The following is a 21,743-nucleotide window of genomic DNA, read 5'->3' as shown; positions in this document are numbered from 1 at the left end:
TCGTTTTAGTGTCTCCAGCCTGGTGTATCATTTTCTTTCAGGTTATGACGGGAACTGTATTCTAATAAAACTAACTAACAAAAAATCAAATTTTAATGCCATTTTTTATAAACCCGTATAGCTGTGTCATGTACTGGAGATCACCGCTTTCCAGAATGTCTCTAACGGGTACGTTCGGTTGTTTTCCTCGGGCCCGAAGGGAATCTATAAGCTCGGACCTAACACCACAGTATTTGGTACACAACCAAACAACATGCTCGATGTCTTGGTAGCCATCGCCACAAACGCAGTGATTGCGTGTTCAACGTGTAGTGATTGGACATAAGTCTGGACATCACGCGAATAAAGTCCCGACCTACATCCAACCTCTTGAACCATGCTATCGTCGATACCTTAGGAAAAATGGAATGTAGCCACCGTCCCAGTTCATCTGAGTTCCATGATGATTGCCAACTGTTGAGTGTTCTCTGACGCAAAATGCTATAAAATTCATCATAAGCAATTGGTCTTACATAAATATCGCCGTCAATAGCACCCACCTTAGCTAAAGCGTCAGCCTTTTCATTGCCCGGAATGGAACAATGAGAAGGGACCCACGATAAGGTAACCCGGAAATTTCTATCTGTTAAAGCACTTAAAAACCGCCGTATTTTCCCCAGAAAATACGGGGTGTGCTTCACAGTCTTCATCGATCGCAGAGCCTTAATGGCACTGAGACTGTCTGTGAAGATGAAGTAGTGGTCTATGGGCAGGGTTTCGATGATCCCAAGAGAGTACTGAATAGCAGCAAGTTCTGCGACGTACACGGAAGAAGGAGCATCGAGTTTGTAGGAGGCAGTAAAATTTTCGTGGAAAACATCGAAGCCAGTGGACCTAGATTAGATCCGTCAGTGTAAAACATTTTATCACAACTAACATGTTTGAACTTATTGGAAAAAATCTTAGGATTCTCTTGCGGTCGCAATTGATCCGGGATACCAATAATATCTTCTTTCATAGTGGTGTCGGAGAATATAGCATTATTAGAAGTATCTGAAAGTGCGACATTGGAGGAATCGTATGAAGAAGGATGAATATCTTGAGCCATACAGTCAAAATGTAAAGTCATGAATCTGTATTGAGATTGAAGATCGACCAACCTCTCGAAATTTTCAGTTACTAATGGGTTTATAACTGTGCATCGAATAAGCAACCGGTAAGAGAGATTCCAAAAGCGATGTTTCAACGGAAGAATACCCGCTAGCACTTCAAGACTCATCGTATGGGTCGACAAATGTGTGTTTGCTGTGGAGCGGAAGCAGAAACACCCGTACTCAATTACAGACAATATCGTTGTTTGGTAAAGCCTCAGAAGGTCTCCTGGGTGGGCACCCTGTAACCGATCGTTACAGTAAAATCAAATGTTTTTTTAATTGTATGAAATGTACCTAGTAAACGCTCACCTATTTTTCATGTAACGTACTAAGCTTCCACAGTTCAACTCTTACACAAAATCGATGGGCTGTCGCATACGGGGCGAAATGAGTCGACTAGCCGCCATACCAAATTTGAACTACGAGCATTGGCGGCTATCGAGTACGCGCCAACAGCGCATTTGAATTCAGGCGAGCGAGTGATAAAGAGGTGCGAGTTTTTTCAAAAAAAGAGGTAATTGGTGGTAAATGATTGTTGAACCGGAGAAACCGAGGAGTAAAAGAGGACAATCATAAGAATTATTCAGGTAACCACGGAAATAAGTGATTAATGTATCCGCCTCCGTAAAATACCTCTGAACCTGGCTAGTTTTGGGAAAATTTCCCGCCCATAGGACCTTTTTGTTGCATTTAATAAATTTGCGATTGGCGATCGCGATAGCACTCGGCACCCGCTTCGGCCTAGGCAGCATTAAGTTGTCTACGTCTAACCGTGAAAGACCAACGAGCTCTCGGGCAACGGCCCTAACCGTAAAGGAGAGGATTCCCTTCTCGGTTCGGCAGAAGTCGGTATCGTCCGTCGCCAACCGATCCACGCCAACGAAGGAAGCGCCTGAGAAGACCCTTGCCTGGAACGCCTTTCCAGGTCGCCTATACACCACCCACGCAGTTGCAGCCGCCCTGTCGCTGACCGGCGGAAAATCATCGTTCGACGCGGGACGCCGCACATCGAGCCAGGAGAGTCGAGAGAAGTAGCGGTACGTACCTGTCGTGACCCCCGTCGAAGCACACACCACACCGTTCAATAAAACACTTTTTAAAGAAGTTGAGCGTTTCAGTGAAATTTAGTATCGCGAAATCCCTCCAGTTTGCCAAGTAGCGCGCCGGCCTTGTGACTAAGTCCAGGTCTCGTGCTGCTGAAGTTTGTCGGGAAGCTACCCTACTTGGAGGGTAGTGACAATTGGCGCCCAAATAAAATCGCGAAAAGGCAAACGGAGGATCGAGTAGAATAAAAAACTATTTAGTTTTTCACTGAAACGAGGGGAGAGTACACAATCAGTGTTGCACTGTTGTGTGGTCTGTTACACTACCACTTCTCCTAATCAGAACAATAGTTTGAAGTTGCGAAGTGGTTAGTTTTCACGGTTGTCGAAAAAAGTGGTCACGGTACGTGCACCGAAAAGTAGTTAAATTTCAAAAAAAAAAATCCCAGGTATCACGTAGATGATTGAGATTCAAATCGTTAATTATAAGGTCTTGAATACATTAAAACTTATACACATTATACATTGAATATACTTAAACCTAACATTATGCACTATAACACATTGACATCAATTATTTATTATTTTTACTATTGTGCTACTTTTTCCTAAATAAATTATTTAAGTTTGAATTTTCTTATAATATTATAGTTTAGATTTGCTTGTAAATAAATATTTTTTTTAAGTAAAATTAATTTAACTTTCGGTACTTATTCTAAAAAGACAATGACGTCTAAATTTAAATTACAATACCGGTCGTTGAATCCTGAGCACTTGTTGGACGATGAAATCGAACACGAGTTGCTAATACGCCAGCAAAAATTTTCTAGTGGTGATTCGCGAGATGCAAAAAAGCGAAAACTGCGTAGTTCGCTTAAGCTCAGCCAGAAGTTGAGGATGTTCCGCTGGTTTCTAAGGAAGCACAGGAACTAGAATTCTGTCAGATCGAGGAAAAACTTACGAAGATTCAATATGTGCTAGAGAGAAAGGTGAAGAAAAAAAACAGATTTACTACCATTTGAAACTAGGTTAATACATTTACTATTCAGGGTAATGAGACTGAGAGATTTGTTGAACTTTGATACGCGCGGATTAGAAGCATTGGCAATCCAGTTGCTCAATGATAATTTTACCGCGAAGGATAAAAGGAAAAACACGAATGATTTGAGTGAATCTGATGTCACTGAATCAGAAGAAAGTGATGAAGTAGAATGGGATACAGCAATTGAAGAAGACAAAGTGAACAGGAAAAAGCAAAAGAAAGGTACGTTGAAAGTTAATAGAATAGCAAGTACGCCTAAAACGGCAGGAAAACATAGAAAAAGTAAACCCACTAGCTCCGATATACTAATAGCACGAATATTGTTGCAAGTGGACAAATACTTAGAACTTTTTTTTTTTTTTTTTTTTTTTGGTTCAGTGTATCTAACCGTGAATACGTATAAGATAAACCTAAAATCGAACTTCTATTTTAATAGTTAAACAACGTGTGCAGCCGTAGTTAAAATATCTTCTGTGAAAACTTTATCCTTTCATCAGGAACATATCGTGGAGTACAAGTGATTCGTGGCCTGTGTTTGATTTGCGAAGTGATTATTTTATTTGCATCGCCGGTACTTTTTGTCACCGATAGCACCAGCTTCATCGCTTATTTCGTGTGCTCACTGTGTGCTTGACGTTTGCAAAACCTCGCACAGAACGAAATGGAGAGAAAACAATGCTGCGAGTGTAAAGGCGACATAAACGACCTCGAGCCACTGCGCTGTGGTTTCTGTGAAGCTTACTTGCATATCAGCCAGCAATGTTGCGGAATTAACGCTCGCGGTTTGAAAGAAGCTTTTGCTCATGGGAAGATTCTGTTAATTTGTTCTTTCTGCAGAGATGATCTAAAAGGTCGCAGTATAAACACATACATTTCTGAAATAAAACAACCGCTATCACCCGATATTCCAAATCTAAACACTCAATTTCAACATCTGTGCGGCGTTGTCGAAGCGTTGAGCAAAAAAATAGACAATTTCGCATCTAACCCGAAACTGCCACAGCCACCCGCTACCCCTTCTCTATGTGACACACCGGTTTGGCCAAGACGCAGTGTGAAGCGCCGGCGTGATGAGCGCCAGCCATTCATTCATGCCCCTGCTGAATCTGGAACAAAGGAAATAAATCTGAGCGATCATTCTGTTCCATCACTTTTTCCTGCTGTTGTAACGAACAGATTTTGGCTATATATATCTGGTTTAAACCCGCTTACAACGAATAGTGATATACAAAAAATTGTTTCTCGTTGCCTGGACACAACCGCTTCCGCTGAAATCATTCGGCTTGTTCCGAAAGATAAAGACGTAACCAGCTTATCGTTCGTATCATACAAAGTTGGACTGGATCCCGATTTGAAAATTCGTGCACTGGACCCATCTTCCTGGCCTGCTGGCTTGCTATTCCGTGAATTTGTCGATCGTTCAAAAAACTCAGACAGACAACCCAGGGCACAGGAGTTAACTATTTGAATTTATTGCGTTCTTCTGTGGACGGTGGGAACCTTCGGGTTTCGACCAAAGGCGAGTATTTGTCTAATAATTATATTCCTCTTGCGCTGAGTAATCCTGTGTTGCAGTGTACCGATCACAACAATGACGGTAGTGTTTGGCTCTACTACCAAAACACGCGGGGATTAAGAACCAAAATCGACGAGCTCTTCCTGACGACCCGTGAGTGTAATTTCGACATTCTAATACTGACAGAGACCGGCTTGGATGACCGCATCAACTCACTGCAACTGTTTGGGACATCATTCAACGTTTATCGGTGCGATCGCAGTGTGCGCAATAGCAACAAATCCAGTTTTGGTGGTGTTCTGATTGCTGTGGCGCAGTGTCATCATAGCTCACTCATCGAAACTGTGAATGGAGATAGTTTGGAGCAAGTTTGCGTCCGTGCCACGGTTCGAGGAACTAAACTGCTGCTGTGTGGTGTATATATTCCACCAGATAGGAGTCAGGATGTCAACGTCATTGATGCACACATCTCCTCTATTGGTGAGCTGTCTGGTAAAAGCACTGTAAATGAGATTGTGTTTGTCTGAAATTGTGTGCGCGGTATTTTTTTCCGCAGGGTTTCAGTAACAAGTTTTATTTTTGTCCACAAAGTGTTAGTGTGGTTTGTGGAGTTTGGAGTATGTGTTTCTCAGGAATCATATGCTTTGATTTTTTGATTGTTCTAGCTTTTGACCAGTTGTTTTACATAATTTGTTATATTTATGACTAGTTCGGCACTTTGTCAATAAATTTAAAAATATATTTAGGCTTATATGTATATTTGCTTTTATTAAATTGTTGAGGCTTTGGATGCATGGAACATTGCCAATTTTCATATTTATTAGGCGTATTAGGCGTACATTGTTAAGAGATAATCGACGTAAACGCCGAGTTCCTGCGCGTATGTGTCGGCCGGGGGGATTAAAGCGGTTGTTCGTAACGCTTCGGTGTAAACGCGTATTCAGCCCGGGCGAGTTTTGCTGATATATGGACTTCCGGCGTGTGGTGATTTCGCGAAGTGAACCCAGATATTTCATCATATCTTTCTTATCTTCATCAACGTTAAGTCGGAGACTGCTCGCGCGTTGCATCTAAATTATTACATCGGAAATCGAAGTAGATTTCGTTGAGTCGATAAATATCATTTCAACCCCCGTGCGGTACCTTCCATGAGGTCGTATTATCTTCAGATGGATCAACAATGCGCAATAGTTTTAGGTATAAAGAGCATCACCTTACGAGGAGATATACGGTAATTTTAAGTTGTCTCGGTTTAGTCAAAAATCCTGTATCCTCGCGTACGTTTTATTGCTGCGGTGTTACATTGTCAAACTAAAAAAGTTCGAAACACATTATGAATATCGTGGCGGATGTAATAAACTTGTAGACGCGGCACTTGTTCTGAAGAACCCGACATTAGCGCATCGTTTACCAAAACGAACCCTGCTGTATACCTTCCCTTTTATCCAACATCCCAGTGATTTCTCGTGGAAGTGCAGAGGTGTTCTCGGCTTCCAATAAAGCGAGTATCACGTCAACATATTCCTATACAAACTCCTTCTTTGACCTGCATTCGGATGCGGCCGGCGCTGGTATTGCCTAATATAAAGATTTAGGTCACCTGTTTTTACACATTGAGGATGCATGTTGGTCCCAAACATCATCTGTTGGTTCTTTGTGTAATTACAGCTGATCTGGCAATAACGGAGTAGCAACCGCGGGCGGTCAATCATGCTCATGCTCATGCTCATGCTCATGTAAATGAGATTGTGTTTGTCTGTGGTGACTACAATCAGCCGCGTATCATGTGGATGCCCGATTCTCTTCCAGCCTCCGATCAACTACCTACTGCTAGTGCGACTCTGATAGATGGTACTGATTTTTTGAATCTAAAGCAGCAAAACTTTCAACGGAATCATAACGATCGCACGCTGGATCTGGTTTTTTGTTCTTCTGAGCACCGACTTACTGTGGATAGTTGTATCACACCTCTGCTCCCTGTCGACCGCCACCATCCGCCCCTGACAATCAAGCTACCTAACTTGTGTTCCAATAGCGCTGCTTCAGTAAGCGCAGAGAGTATAACACGATCACTGAATTATCGCAAAATTGATTTCGTCGCACTCGAAGATTACTTGTTGGGTTTCGACTGGACTTTTATATATCTATGCACTGATGTAGACGATATGACTGCACATTTTTGCGACGTTATAATCCAGTGGTTAAACGTAAATGTACCGTTAGTGAAGCGACCGAATAACCCTGCGTGGTGCACACGTCGGTTGCGCGATCTGAAACGATTTCGGAATAATGCACAGCGAAAATATCGTCGTCTGAAAACGCTGATAACGAAACGCAATTTCAAAAGCGCCAGCGACGAATACCGTCGCCTTAATAGTGAATTGTACAAATCGTACGTCCTACGTGTGCAGACAGACCTCCGTAGGAACCCCAGAAATTTTTGGAACTTCGTCAACTCCAAAAGAAAATGCTCCTCGATACCTGTAAATGTTTGTCTGGATAATTCAGTTTCTGCTTCAGAATCTGACTCATGTGAACTCTTCGCAAATTTTTTCGCCTCCGTGTTTGCTGACAGAGTTGCCTCGAATTTCGATGCGGAAATTGCGGCGGCTGCCGTCCCGGCCGGTTCGGCTGATTTAACCACATTTGAAGTTACCACCGACTTGATACTAAGTGCAGCGAAGAAACTTAAACGTTCTTATTCACCGGGACCCGATGGCATCCCCGCCATAGTTATCAGTCGATGTGCCACTGTGTTGGCAAATCCACTGCGCTGTATTTTTAACAAATCGTTTGAGCAACGAAAATTTCCCGAAGTGCGGAAACAGTCTTTTATGTTTCCAATACTAATATCTGGCGACCGACTAAATGTCAGGAACTATCGTGGCATCACTAGTCTTTCGGCAGGCTCTAAACTGTTTGAGATTCTAGTTAGCGATGTTATGCTTCATTGCACTAAAAATTACATATCTACCACGCAACATGGATTTATACCGAATCGCTCAGTGTGTACAAATCTATTGGAGTTCACTTCAACGTGTATCTCAAATATGGAACAAAGAGCTCAAATAGATGTCATTTACACCTATTTGAAGGCTGCCTTTGATCGCATTGACCATTGCATATTGTTGCATAAAATTACCCGTCTAGGAGCATCACGTCAGTTCATCGAATGGCTGAGTTCATACTTATGTGGCCGGATTCTACGTGTGAAAATTGGTTGTTGCGTTTCATCGCAGTTCACGAATACATAGGGAGTTCCACAAGGTAGCAACATGGGGCCTTTACTGTTTGCGCTTTTCTTCAATGATGCTATGCTACTGTTAAAGGTTGGTTGTAAGTTGGTATACGCGGATGATTTAAAGTTGTATTTGGTAGTCCGTACAATTGACGATTGCCGCCGTCTACAAGCTCTGCTAAATGTTTTCGTCGACTGGTGCCACAGGAACTGGCTAGTAATCAGCATTAAAAAATGCGAGGTTATGACATTTCACCGAATTTCAAACCCGATCATGTTCGATTATCGCATCGAAGGACTTGAGCTGAAAAGAGTCGACCGTGTGTGCGACCTTGGTGTTTTACTCGATGCCAAGCTTAATTTCCATTTGCATCATGCCAGCTTAATATCGAAAGCGAATCGACAATAAGGATTTATTGCTAAAATTAGCCGTGACTTCAGAGATCCTCACTGTATAAAAGCGCTCTACTGTTCACTGGTACGACCATTACTCGAAAACTGCAGCATGATCTGGTTCCCCCACCAGCTATCTTGGTGTTTGCGGATAGAACGTGTTCAAAAAAGATTCGTACGATTCGCACTACGGGATCTACCCTGGCGTGATCCGGATAACCTTCCACCGTATACTGATCGCTGAAAGCTACTTGGCCTTGACACACTTGAACATCGCCGAAAAATACAGCAAGCTGCTTTCGTTGCGAAAATTATGAATGGAGAAATCGATTCACCGTCGCTCGTGTACCAGCTAAACTTCCGTGCTTCTCAACGTGCCTTGAGATCTACTGGCCTACTTCAAACCTCCTTTCACCGCACATCATTTGGATTCTACGAACCTGTCACCGCTGCAGTCAGAACCTTCCTGAGTGTTGAAGATTTTTTTGAGTTTGGCGAATCATCCCGCAAGTTTGTGTATAAGTTGAAGCAAGCAAATATTTTGTAGACTTGACCCTGATTCATGTTATTTATTAAGACTTTTGTCAGATAAATTGAAGTAAAATAAACAAACAAATAAACAAAAGCTTAGTCAGTTGAACCTCGCAGAAAATCGTTCGAACGTTAGTTAAGAGAAAACTGATAAAGATGCAAAGGATATAAGAACTGAGAACAAGAATGATGCAAATGAACGTAAGAACAGAAAGCAGAATAAAGCGAATCACGATTCTTATTAAAAGAAAAAAGAGCTGAGTAGAAGGACACGTTGTCAGGATAGGCAAGATAGCGATGAAGAGACAGATGAGAATACGGCTAGTGATAGTAGTTCCAATAGCTATTCTAGTTCGGATGAAGGGCCACGAAGACAGAAATCGTCTCGTCAGCCACGTCCGGTGGCGGATTGGAAGTTAAAGTATGACGGAAGAGATGAAGGGAGGAAACTGAACAAGTTCATTGCTGAGGTAGAGTTTTTGGCTGAAGCTGAGAATATCAGCAAGCGTACGTTTTTCAATAAAGCCATTCACCTTTTTGCGGGTGATGTACGGACTTGGTATATGGAGGGAAAGCGGAATGCAATTTTTCGTAACTGGAACGAGTTGGTCATTGAGCTGAAGCAAGAATACCAGCCACCAGATTTAGATTTCCATTACGAGCAGCAAGCAGCAAACCGAATACAGCGAAAATCGGAAAAGTTTACTGATTATATCAAGGCAGTAACAGAGATTTTCGACTATATGTCCATTCCACCAACCGAACAGCGGAAATTTGAAATTATATTTCGTAATCTGCGATCGGATTATAAAAAAGCGTTGGTAGTCAAAAATATCAGCACTTTACGCTCCTTACAGCTCTGGGGGAGAAAGCTAGACTCGGCCAACTGGTATCGCTACCGGCAAAAAGAAAATAAGACAACTCACAGACAATCTTATGTTCACGAGGTAGTCCAAAAACCGTACCATCGAGTACCCTACGACAATAGAGATGGAAAAAATAGTGATAAGGAGTGGAACAATGGCAAAAACAAGAATTGGCAAAAAGATGGAAGAAATGAATGGAATCGAAATCAAAACAAGGACTGGAAGCAAAAAGGTAGCAATGAACCAGAAAAATGGAAGAGTAGCAGAGAGAGAGGCGAGCGTAACAAACCTGCCGAGCAACGAGAAAGGCACCTCCCATCCCCAGTATCGCCACTGGAAGGAAACAGCAAAAGCTTATTGGACAAGCGGGTAGCAGAATACCGGATACCCAACAAATACACCTGTTTCAACTGCCGTGGTGAAAATCACTACTACGAAAGTTGTCTCACAGAAAAAGAACGTTTTTGTACGAGATGCGGATTTTACGATTTCACTCGTGAAAATTGTCCATACTGTGCAAAAAACGCGCCCAAATCGACGTAGGAGGTCGTCGAAGGCGATCTCAAAAGCCTCCAAGAATATTTGTCCCAGACAATAAAGATGTCGAAGAGTTGCCCGTCGCGATTGAAAGAGATAACCGTCCATTTGTTGGGATAGAGGTAATGGGTATAAAGCTGATCGGATTACTGGATAGTGGAGCTCAAGTTTCGATTCTAGGTATGGGAGGGGAAGAGCTGTTAAAAAAATTAAAGCTAAAAAAATTCCCTACCAAGATGAAGCTTCTGGCAGCAGGGGGAGAAAATTTGGCCGTACAGGGATACGTCCATCTCCCAGTCACATTCAACGGTGAAACAAAGCTTGTTACTACCATAATTGCCTCAACATTAAAGCGTCGGCTGCTCCTAGGCATTAATTTCTGGCACCTCTTCGGAATAGAACCCACTATTAAGGATGGTGTAAATACAATAGAGGAAGTGGCAGTGGAGCCAGAAGATGAGATCTCTTTGTCACCCGAACAGCAAAAACAATTGGAGGAAGTAAAAAAGAAGTTCAAGGGATTTGTAGACGGACAGTTTTTGGAAACAACGCCTCTGATAAGCCATAAAATTGAGTTTACGCCCGAACATGCAGAAGCGGATCCAGTTCGGCTGAATCCGTATCCGTGGTCACCGGAAGTCCAAAAGCATGTGAACGAGGAACTGGATAAGTGGATTCGATCTGGAGTGGTAGAGAAGTCTACTAGCGACTGGGCGCTTCTAATAGTGCCAGTTCTTAAGAGCACAGAAGACGAAGATGGCGGGAAACAAATGAAGCTCAGGATGTGCTTAGACGCCAGAAATTTGAACGATAGGACGCGTAGAGACGCCTACCCACTGCCTCACCAGGACCGAATTCTGGGAAGGCTTGGCTCGTCACGGTACTTGTCGACAATTGATCTGTCGAAAGCTTTCTGGCAGATACCGTTAGACCCTGCTTCTCGTAAATACACCGCTTTCCGTGTTTTTGGAAGAGGTCTGTTTCAATTCACGAGACTGCCATTTGGCCTTGTTAACAGTCCTGCAACACGGTCCAGACTTATGGACCAAGTTTTAGGATGCGGTGAATTAGAGCCACGAGTGTTTGTCTATTTAGACGACATCGTGATTGCCAGCGACACTTTCGACGAGCACATAGAAAGCCTCAAGGAAGTGGCACGCAGATTGAGAGAGGCCAATCTTTCAATTAACATTGAAAAGTCGAAGTTCTGTGTGCCAGAGTTACCGTACCTTGGTTTCATACTGTCTAAGGCAGGATTGAGGCCTAACCCTGATAAGGTAGAGGCGATCAACAATTTTGAACGGCCAACGTCAGTCCGATCTCTTCGTAGGTTTCTCGGAATGGTAAACTATTACCGGCGTTTCTTTACGGGGCTTAGCGAAATTACAGCTCCGCTAACAAATTTATTGAAAGGAAAACCAAAAATCATAAAATGGAATGATGATGCCGAAAAAGCGTTTTTAGAGCTGAAACAAAAATTGATATCAGCACCTATTCTAAAAAATCCCGATTTTACGTTACCGTTCACTGTGCAAACGGATGCCAGCGATAGTGCTATTGCAGGCGTTCTAACTCAGGAACAACAGGGGGTGGAACATGTCGTTGCTTACTTCTCCCGCAAGCTGACCACACCGCAGATGTCATGGAAAGCAGCGGAAAAAGAAGGTCTAGCAGCACTCGAAGCCATCGAAAAATTCAGACCGTACATTGAAGGTAATCGATTCACTTTGGTAACCGATTCATCCGCTTTGTCATTCATTATGAATACCAAGTGGAAATTTATGTAGTACCTCATGCATTGCCAAAACTGTAAGCAGTTAGGTCACACAGCCACCTACTGCTGCAACAAGGCACGCTGTAGCAAGTGCGGAGGCAATCATGCTGAGAACGCTTGCAGTGGGGATACTGAAAAGTGTCTTTATTGCGAGGGAACTCGGCATGACCTTCCGGCATGTCCCGCGTACAAACAGCGCGAGGAAAAAATAAAGCGTTCCCTTAAGGAACGATCAAAGCGCTCTTTTGCAGAAATGCTTAAGAGGGCTGAGCCACCCTCGACAGGAAACATCTTTTCCTTTTTGCCAACCGATGAGGGTACATCTGACGATCCCGTCGAAGGGTGTTCCTATGCCTTGCCAGAGGGATCTAGGAAGAGGAGAATGCTCAACTCTCCTTATCTTTCTCGTAAAGGTCGTAAGATAACCCCTAGCGGAATGACCAATAAGACAACACAAAAAGGAAGCGGTGAAGAAAAACCGAAGCAAGTACCCCCCGGTTTTAATTTCAAATCAAACCAGGAGTACCCACCGCTTCCTGGGGCACCAAAAACCCCTCGTGCACCCATTTCTCGATCAAAAGACATAAAAAAAACAGGGTTCATAAAATTCTCTGATATTGTGGATTGGATATTTAAAACGTTCAACATACCAGATCCCCTTCAAAATATTCTTCTTGCCCTCCTCCCCACAGTGAAAACCTTTTTGAAGCAACTAGCAGCAACTTGGCCCCTCATTCCAGCTATCATATCTTTCGATGACTAATACGGCGAAAGAGGCTAGGAATTTTATCACTGTATTACAGTGGAATTGCAGAAGTATCATCCCCAAATTCGATCTATTTTCACATTTGATAAACACATACAATTGTGATGCGTTCGCGCTTTGTGAAACTTTTCTCAATTCAAACGATCAACTTAATTCCCACGATTTTAACATCATTCGTCGAGATCGAGACTCACACGGTGGAGGGGTACTTTTAGGGATCAAAAATTGCTATTCTTTTTTCAGAATCGACCTTCCCTCGATCTCGAATATTGAAGTTGTTGCCATTCAAACGAATATGAATGGAAAAGACCTTTGCCTTGTTTCGTTATATATTCCCCCATCCGCGCGGATTGAACAGAAGCAACTCCTTGATATAGCAGAATTGTTTCCCGCACCTTTTTTGATTTTGGGAGATTTTAACTCTCACTGTTCGCTATGGGGGTCGCTGTACGACGACAACCGATCTTCTTTAATTTGTAACTTGATCGACGACTTCAATATGACACTTTTGAATACTGGGGAAGCGACACGTGTACCTAATCCTCCAGCACGTGAAAGCGTGCTTGACCTATCCCTCTGCTCGACATCACTAGCGTTAGATTGCCAGTGGAAAGTAATCAACGATCCCTACGGTAGTGATCATCTTCCAATCGTTATATCAATTGCCAATGGTTCAACTCCCCCGAACCCAATCAATATTTCCTACGACCTTACACGTTATATTGATTGGAAGCGTTATGAGTCTATTATAGCGGAATCTATCGAGACTCACGAGGAACTTCCTCCGGAGGAAGAATACGCGTTCTTAGCTGGCTTGATAATCGACGCCGCGACGCAAGCTCAGACGAAACCGATACCCGGGGTAACGATTAGGCAACGCCCTCCCAACAAATGGTGGGACAAAGAGTGCTCTGAGCTGTACGCGCGAAGGTCCGCGGCGTATAAGGACTACCGGGAGTACGGCACTGTCAACCTACTACGAAAGTACGAGGCACTGGGCAGGCAGATGAAGAGCTTAGTAAAGGCGAAAAAACGCGGGTACTGGCAGCGGTTCGTAAACGCGTTGTCGAGGGAAACAGCGATGAGCAGTCTTTGGGATACCGCCAGGCGCATGCGGAACCGTGACGTTTCGAATGAGAGTGAGGAGTATTCAGATCGCTGGATACTTGATTTTGCCAAAAAGGTCTGTCCGGACTCTGTACCGGAACAGAAAACCTTTCGCGACGCCTTTATAGTAACTACGGAAGAGCCTCCATTTTCGATGTTGGAATTTTCAATGGCTCTCCTGTCGTGCAACAATAAGGCTCCAGGGTTAGATAGAATAAAATTCAACCTGTTGAAGAATCTACCCGACTCTGCAAAAAGACGCTTGTTGGACTTGTTCAACAAGTTTCTTGAGCTAAATATTGTTCCGCATGACTGGAGGGAGGTAAAAGTCATTGCTATTCGGAATCCCGGGAAACCTGCCTCTGATCACAATTCATATAGGCCGATTGCGATGCTCTCTTGCCTCCGGAAATTAATGGAGAAAATGATCCTCTTACGGTTAGACAAATGGGTTGAAACAAACGGTTTACTTTCAGATACTCAATTTGGCTTTCGCCAGGGCAAAGGGACGAACGATTGCCTAGCGTTGCTTTCTACTGAAATTCAACTCGCATTTGCTCGAAAAGAGCAAATGGCTTCTGCGTTCTTGGATATTAAGGGGGCTTTTGACTCTGTCTCTGTAGAAGTTTTAAGCGCGAAACTTCATTCGCAGGGACTTTCACTAAATTTGAATAACTTTTTGATCAATTTGTCGTCAGAAAAGCATATGTATTTCTCACATGGCGATTCGACAACTTCCCGAATTAGTTACATGGGTCTTCCCCAGGGCTCATGTTTAAGCCCTCTCTTATATAATTTTTACGTCAATGACATCGATGAATGTCTTGCAAATTTATGCACGCTAAGGCAACTTGCAGACGATAGCGTTGTATCCATTACTGGTAACGAGGCTAGCGATCTGCAAGGACCATTGCAAGATACCTTAGACAATTTGTCTGAATGGGCTCTTAAGCTGGGTATCGAATTCTCTCCGGAGAAAACTGAGTTGGTCGTTTTTTCTAGGAAGCATAACCCAGCTCAGCTGCAGCTCCTACTAACGGGTAAAACGATCTCTCAGGTTTTAGTCGCTAAATATCTCGGGGTCTGGTTCGACTCTAAATGCACCTGGGCTTGTCATATTAGGTATCTGACACGAAAATGCCAACAGAGGATTAATTTTCTTCGTACGATTACCGGAACCTGGTGGGGAGCCCACCCAGGAGACCTTCTGAGGTTATACCAAACAACAATACTGTCAGTTCTTGAGTACGGTTGTTTCTGCTTTCGCTCCGCTGCGAACACGCATATTTTGAAACTAGAAAGAATACAATATCGTTGTTTGCGTATTGCCTTGGGTTGCATGCAGTCGACCCATACGATGAGTCTTGAAGTGTTAGCGGGTATTCTTCCGTTGAAACATCGTTTTTGGAATCTCTCTTACCGGTTGCTAATTCGATGCATAGTTATGAACCCATTAGTAATTGAAAATTTCGAGAGGTTGGTCGACCTTCAATCTCAATCCAGATTTATGACTTTATATTTTGACTATATGGCTCAAGATATTAATCCTTCTTCATACGATTCCTCCAATGTTGCACTTTTAGATACTTCTAATAATGCTATATTCTTCGACACCACCATGAAACAAGACATTTCTGGTATCCCGGATCAATTGCGACCCCAAGAGATCCCTAAGATTTTTTCGAATAAGTTTAAACATGTTAGTTATGATAAAAGGTTTTACACTGACGGATCTAATCTAGATGAGTCCACTGGCTTCGGTGTTTTCCACGAAAATTTTACCGCCTCCTACAAACTCGATGCTCCTGCTTCCGTGTACGTCGCAGAACTTGCTGCTATTCAGTACTCTCTTGGAATCATCGAAACCCTACCCACAGACCACTAATTCATCTTCACAGATAGTCTCAGTGCCATTGAGGCTCTGCGATCAATGAAGCCTGTGAAGCACACCCCGTATTTCCTGGGGAAAATACGGCGGTTTTTAAGTGCTTTAACAGATAAAAATTACCGGGTTACCTTAGCGTGGGTCCCTTCTCATTGCTCGATTCCGGGTAATGAAAAGGCTGACTCTTTTGCTAAGGTGGATGCTATTGATGGCGATATTTATGAAAGACCAATTGCTTATGATGAATTTTATAGCATTTTGCGTCAGAGAACACTCAACAGTTGGCAATCATCATGGAACTCAGATGAACTGGGACGGTGGCTACATTCCATTTTTCCTAAGGTATCGACGAAAGCATGGTTCAAGGGGTTGGATGTAGGTCGGGACTTCATTCGCGTGATGTCCAGACTTATGTCCAATCACTACACGTTAAACACGCATCTCTTTCGTATAGGGCTTGTAGACAGTAATCACTGCGTTTGTGGCGATGGCTACCATGACATCGAGCATGTTGTTTGGTCGTGTACCGAATACTGTGGTGTTAGGTCCGAGCTTATAGATTCCCTTCGGGCCCGAGGAAAACAACCGAACGTACCCGTTAGAGACATTCTGGGAAGCGGTGATCTCCAGTACATGACACAGCTGTACGTGTTCATAAAACACGCTGGTATTAAAATATGAAACTCTTCTATCTATTTGTTAGATTACCATTCCCGCTACACGCTGAAAGAAGATGATACACCAAACTGGAGACACTCAAACGAAGACTCGGCATCTTTATGTTCACGTAGACACCTCAGTCCAAACTGCTCAAATAGAACATCACTGCTTAGCCATGTACAAATAAATAAATCGTATAACTCAATATAGTTAAAATCAAAATTGTATCTCCCCTCCTCTCACCTTAAATCCCCACTAGCTCGTAGTCGGCCGCGAGAATAAAGAAAAGGCCTCCCTCTTTTCCCTGCTAACGTAGAATTAATACGAATTGTACTTGGCTCAGTAAAACAGAAAATGTATCGTGCCGTGTCAAATAAACTAATTTAAACCATGCACTGTCACGGTCCTTAGAAACACTGGAAATTAAAAGCGGCGATAGCTGGTACACCAACCTGTATCGTAAGGTAGAAGAGTTCCCGCAGAACTATGCCGATTTTAAAATCGAAGAATCGAAACTCTACAAATTTGTAGCGACTCGTACCGAACTGTTGGACTACAAGTTTGAGTGGAAACTTTGTGTGCCAGAAGAGCTAAGGCAGGAAGTGTTGCAGGGAGAGCATGACGCTGTGATGCACCCTGGGTTTGAGAAGACCATTCATCGGCTCAAACAAAAATATTATTGGCCGAGAATGGCAATTGATCTGAAACGTTACATCCAATGCTGTTCCGTCTGTAAACAATGTAAGTCTTCTACAGTTGCAACTGCGCCGGCAATGGGTAACCAGAAACTCAACAATAAACCGTTTCAAATATTGGCACTAGATTTCATTCAGAATCTTCCTAGAAGCAAGTCAGGAAAATGCCATTTGTTGGTGTTAATAGATTTATTTTCCAAATGGGTACAGTTAGTTCCAGTTAGGAAAATAGAAGCTAAGGAAGTGTGCCGTATTGTAGAGGATTGTTGGATGAGGAGATTGGGAACTCCGGAGGTAATCATTACCGATAACGCGTCAACATTTGTCGGAAAAGAATTCCAAGCACTGCTGCAACGAAGAGGAATTCAACACTCCCGTCGAAAGAACCAACAGGACGATCAACGCATGCTTACGCACATACATGCGAGATGATCAACGGATATGGGATACCAGGATCGCGGAAATTGAGAAAATGATCAACTCCACTGCTCAATCTTCCACTGGTTTAACATCATACCGCATCTTGTATGGCCATGAAAAACTTACGCGAGGAAATGAACATAAACGCGAGGTCGATTGTCAGGAAAGCTCGATTGTACAGCGGGATGAAAACCGGAAACAAATGAACGAAAGAGTTTTCAAGCTGGTCGAACAAAATTTGAAAAAGGGTCACGACAAAAATGTAAAAACTTGTAATCTGAGACATAAAAAATTTGCAGCCACTTACCAAGTGGGCCAGTCCGTATTGAAGAAGAACTTTCGATTATCCTCAGCGGCCGATCATTACAATGCCAAATATGGACCTCTCTATCTCCCATGCGTAGTCGTTGCGAGGAGAGGTACAAGTTCTTATGAATTGGCAGATGAAAACGGTAAAAATCTGGGAATATTTTCTGCAGCCGATCTTCGGCCAGATAATAAGCACTGAAAAATCCGAGTATCTAGAAGCATGCTTCAGATTATGGCAGGCTAACAGCGAGATGCGCTCATTGACGTGTTTCAAGTTCATCGAGTGCTAGATGAATCTGTCATAATGTTCATCGATCGTCGTGCGTTTAATGAACCCGGACCGCGGCGATGAAAGCTTCGTGCAGCAAGAGAGAAAAGCTTCTTGCTGAAAAGAGATCTGGAAGAGAATCACTAAAATAAATTTATTGCATGAAGATAGAAATAGGATTAAAATTAGTAGATAAACTATTAGAAATAATTAGTAAGTAGTAACATAGGTAGTTAGGTTAGGGATAGGAACAAGCAAAAAAAAAATAGGAACCACATACCGAAACTACTCATCACTCATTCTGAAAGCATAAAGTATCGCAAACGGCGAATGAAATGCGTTGGTTATCAGGTTCGTTCTTCAGGTGGAATAACGTGACAAATTAGCTTTTACGCGTGAAAGCACCATCATTTAATCGAAAGGAACCCCATCCTTGGACACCTGAAATTCGCTGGAAGGCCAACCAGCCGAATGAACCTGGAAATAAACTTTTCTTTTAGCCTAACATTAAAGCGATACATAATTTTAATATTTATTGTTCAGTTTGGTATTTTTGTTTGTTGCGTCGGTCAATCCTCATATTTTTTATTATGTAGATATGTCACGTGCAAGTATAGTCCCTTAGTAAATTGCTCCAACTTTGTTATAAGCTCAACTACTTTTACACTAATAGCACCCGGACGAATAGATACTGATAAGTGATCTCCTTCCCCTGCGGAAGCAAGATGAAACTGAGATGAACTTAACGAAGCAATAGTAGGAACATTACTCACCACTGATGTCAATGAACACTCAGTTACACTAAACAAAAATATTACATATGTACAATTATGGCAGATTTTCGAACGAAAAATGTACTCTTAGTTGCTACAAGTCGTGATGTTCCACTGATTCCATGTTTTTTAACTACTACGTGTTGCGATGTATTTGTTCGTTTTATGTTCAGTAACCACTTGACAGCTTCCGAAGCTTTTCGTTCTAAATAATTGAACTGAATAGTTCAATTATTTAACCGGAGTGGGGGATAGTGTAACCGATCGTTACAGTGAAATCAAATGTTTTTTTAATTGTATGAAATGTACCTAGTAAACGCTCACCTATTTTTCATGTAACGTACTAAGCTTCCACAGTTCAACTCTTACACAAAACCGATGGGCTGTCGCATACGGGGCGAAATGAGTCGACTAGCCGCCATACCAAATTTGAACTACGAGCATTGGCGGCTATCGAGTACGCGCCAACAGCGCATTTGAATTCAGGCGAGCGAGTGATAAAGAGGTGCGAGTTTTTTCAAAAAAAGAGGTAATTGGTGGTAAATGATTGTTGAACCGGAGAAACTGAGGAGTAAAAGAGGACAATCATAAGAATTATTCAGGTAACCACGGAAATAAGTGATTAATGTATCCGCCACCGTAAAATACCTCTGAACCTGGCTAGTTTTGGGAAAATTTCCCGCCCATAGGACCTTTTTGTTGCATTTAATAAATTTGCGATTGGCGATCGCGATAGCACTCGGCACCCGCTTCGGCCTAGGCAGCATTAAGTTGTCTACGACTAACCGTAAAAGACCAACATGCTCTCGGGCAACGGCCCTAACCGTAAAGGAGAGGATTCTCTTCTCGGTTCGGCAGAAGTCGGTATCGTCCGTCGCCAACCGATCCACGCCAACGAAGGAAGCGCCTGAGAAGACCCTTGCCTGGAACGCCTTTCCAGGTCGCCTACACACCACCCACGCAGTTGCAGCCGCCCTGTCGCTGACCGGCGGAAAATCATCGTTCGACGCGGGACGCCGCACATCGAGCCAGGAGAGTCGAGAGAAGTAGCGGTACGTACCTGTCGTGACCCCCGTCGAAGCACACACCACACCGTTCAATAAAACACTTTTTAAAGAAGTTGAGCGTTTCAGTGAAATTTAGTATCGCAAAATCCCTCCAGTTTGCCAAGTAGCGCGCCGGCCTTGTGACTAAGTCCAGGTCTCGTGTTGCTGAAGTTTGTCGGGAAGCTACCCTACTTGGAGGGTAGTGACAACACCACCAGGTTCCGGTAATCGTACGAAGAAAATTAATCCTCTGATGGCATTTTCGTGTTAGATACCTAATATGACAAGCCCAGGTGCATTTAGAGTCGCACCAGACCCCGAGATATTTAGCGACTAAAACCTGAGAGATCGTTTTACCCGTTAGTAGGAGCTGCAGCTGAGCTGGGTTATGCTTCCTAGAAAAAACGACCAGCTCAGTTTTCGCCGGAGGGATTTCGATACCCAGCTTAAGAGCTCATTCAGACAAATTGTGTAAGGTATTTCGCAATGGTCCTTGCAGATCGCTAGCCTCGCTTCCAGTAATGGATACAACGCTATCGTCTGCAAGTTGCCGTAGCGTGCATGAATTTGCAAGACATTTATCGATGTCATTGACGTAAAAATTATATAAGAGAGGGCTTAAACATGAGCCCTGAGGAAGGCCCATGTAACTAATTCGGGAAGTTGTCGAATCACCATGTGAGAAATACATATGCTTTTCTGACGACAAATTGAACAAAAAATTATCCAAATTTGGTGAAAGTCCCTGCGAATGAAGTTTCTCGGTTAAAACTTCTACAGAGACAGAGTAAAATGCCCCCTTAATGTCCAAGAATGCAGAAGCCATTTGCTCTTTTCGAGCAAAGGCGAGTTGAATTTCGGTAGAAAGCAACGCTAGGCAATCGTTCGTTCCTTTGCCCCGGCGAAAGCCAAATTGAGTACCTGAAAGTAAACCATTTGTTTCGACCCATTTGTCTAACCGTAAGAGGATCATTTTCTCCATTAATTTCCTGAGGCAAGAGAGCATAGCAATCGGCCTTTAAGAATTGTGATCAGAGGCAGGTTTTCCGGGTTTTTGAATAGCAATGACTTTTACCTCCCTCCAGTCTTGCGGAACAATGTTTAGCTCAAGGAACTTGTTGAATAAGTTCAACAAGCGTCTTTTTGCAGAGTCGGGTAGATTCTTCAACAGGTTGAATTTTATTCTATCCAACCCTGGGGCTTTATTGTTGCACGAGAGGAGAGCCATTGAAAATTCCAACATCGAAAATGAAGGCTCTTCCGTAGTTACTAATAACGCGTCGCGAAAGGTCTTCTGTTCGGGGACAGAGTCCGGGCAGACCTTTTTGGCGAAACGAGTATCCAGCGATCTGAATACTCCTCGGACTCATTCGAAACGTTACGATTCCGCATGCGTCTGGCGGTATCCCAAAGAGTGCTTATCGCTGTTTCCCTCGACAACGCGTTTACGAACCGCCGCCAGTATCCGCGTTTTTTTGCTTTTATCAAGCTCTTCATCTGTCTATCCAGTACATCGTACTTTCGGAGCAAATCGATAGTGCCTTGTTCTCGGAAGGCCAAATACACCGTGGACCTTCGCGCGTACAGGTCTGAGCACCCTTTGTCCACTTGGAGGGAGGGCGCCGTCTAATCGTTACCCCGGGTATCGGTTTCGTCTGAGCTTGAGTCGCGGCGTCGATGATCAAGCCAGAAAGGAACGCGTATTCTTCCTCCGGAGGAAGTTCCACGTGGGACTCGATTC

At 43.2% G+C, this 21,743-nt stretch overlaps 1 long non-coding RNA gene across 1 annotated transcript in view; it reads right to left on the bottom strand.

Annotated features, from left to right (window-relative positions):
* Positions 1 to 2,740: 2,740 nt before the first annotated feature.
* LOC129733823 (uncharacterized) overlaps positions 2,741 to 21,743 on the bottom strand; it is a 20,345-nt gene continuing 1,342 nt past the window's right edge. The window contains exons 1-3 of the long non-coding RNA XR_008729726.1: positions 18,464 to 21,743; positions 17,914 to 18,312; positions 2,741 to 3,153 (exon numbers count right to left, since the gene is read on the bottom strand). The exon at positions 18,464 to 21,743 is cut by the window's right edge and continues 1,342 nt beyond it. This is a non-coding gene — a long non-coding RNA (uncharacterized LOC129733823). The remainder of the gene's footprint in view (positions 3,154 to 17,913; positions 18,313 to 18,463) is intronic.

Source organism: Wyeomyia smithii, chromosome 1, assembly GCF_029784165.1.
Source record: "Wyeomyia smithii strain HCP4-BCI-WySm-NY-G18 chromosome 1, ASM2978416v1, whole genome shotgun sequence".
Taxonomy (NCBI): Eukaryota; Metazoa; Arthropoda; class Insecta; order Diptera; family Culicidae; genus Wyeomyia; species Wyeomyia smithii.
Note: the sequence above shows the minus strand (reverse complement) of the source record. Positions and strands in the feature narration are given on the sequence as shown.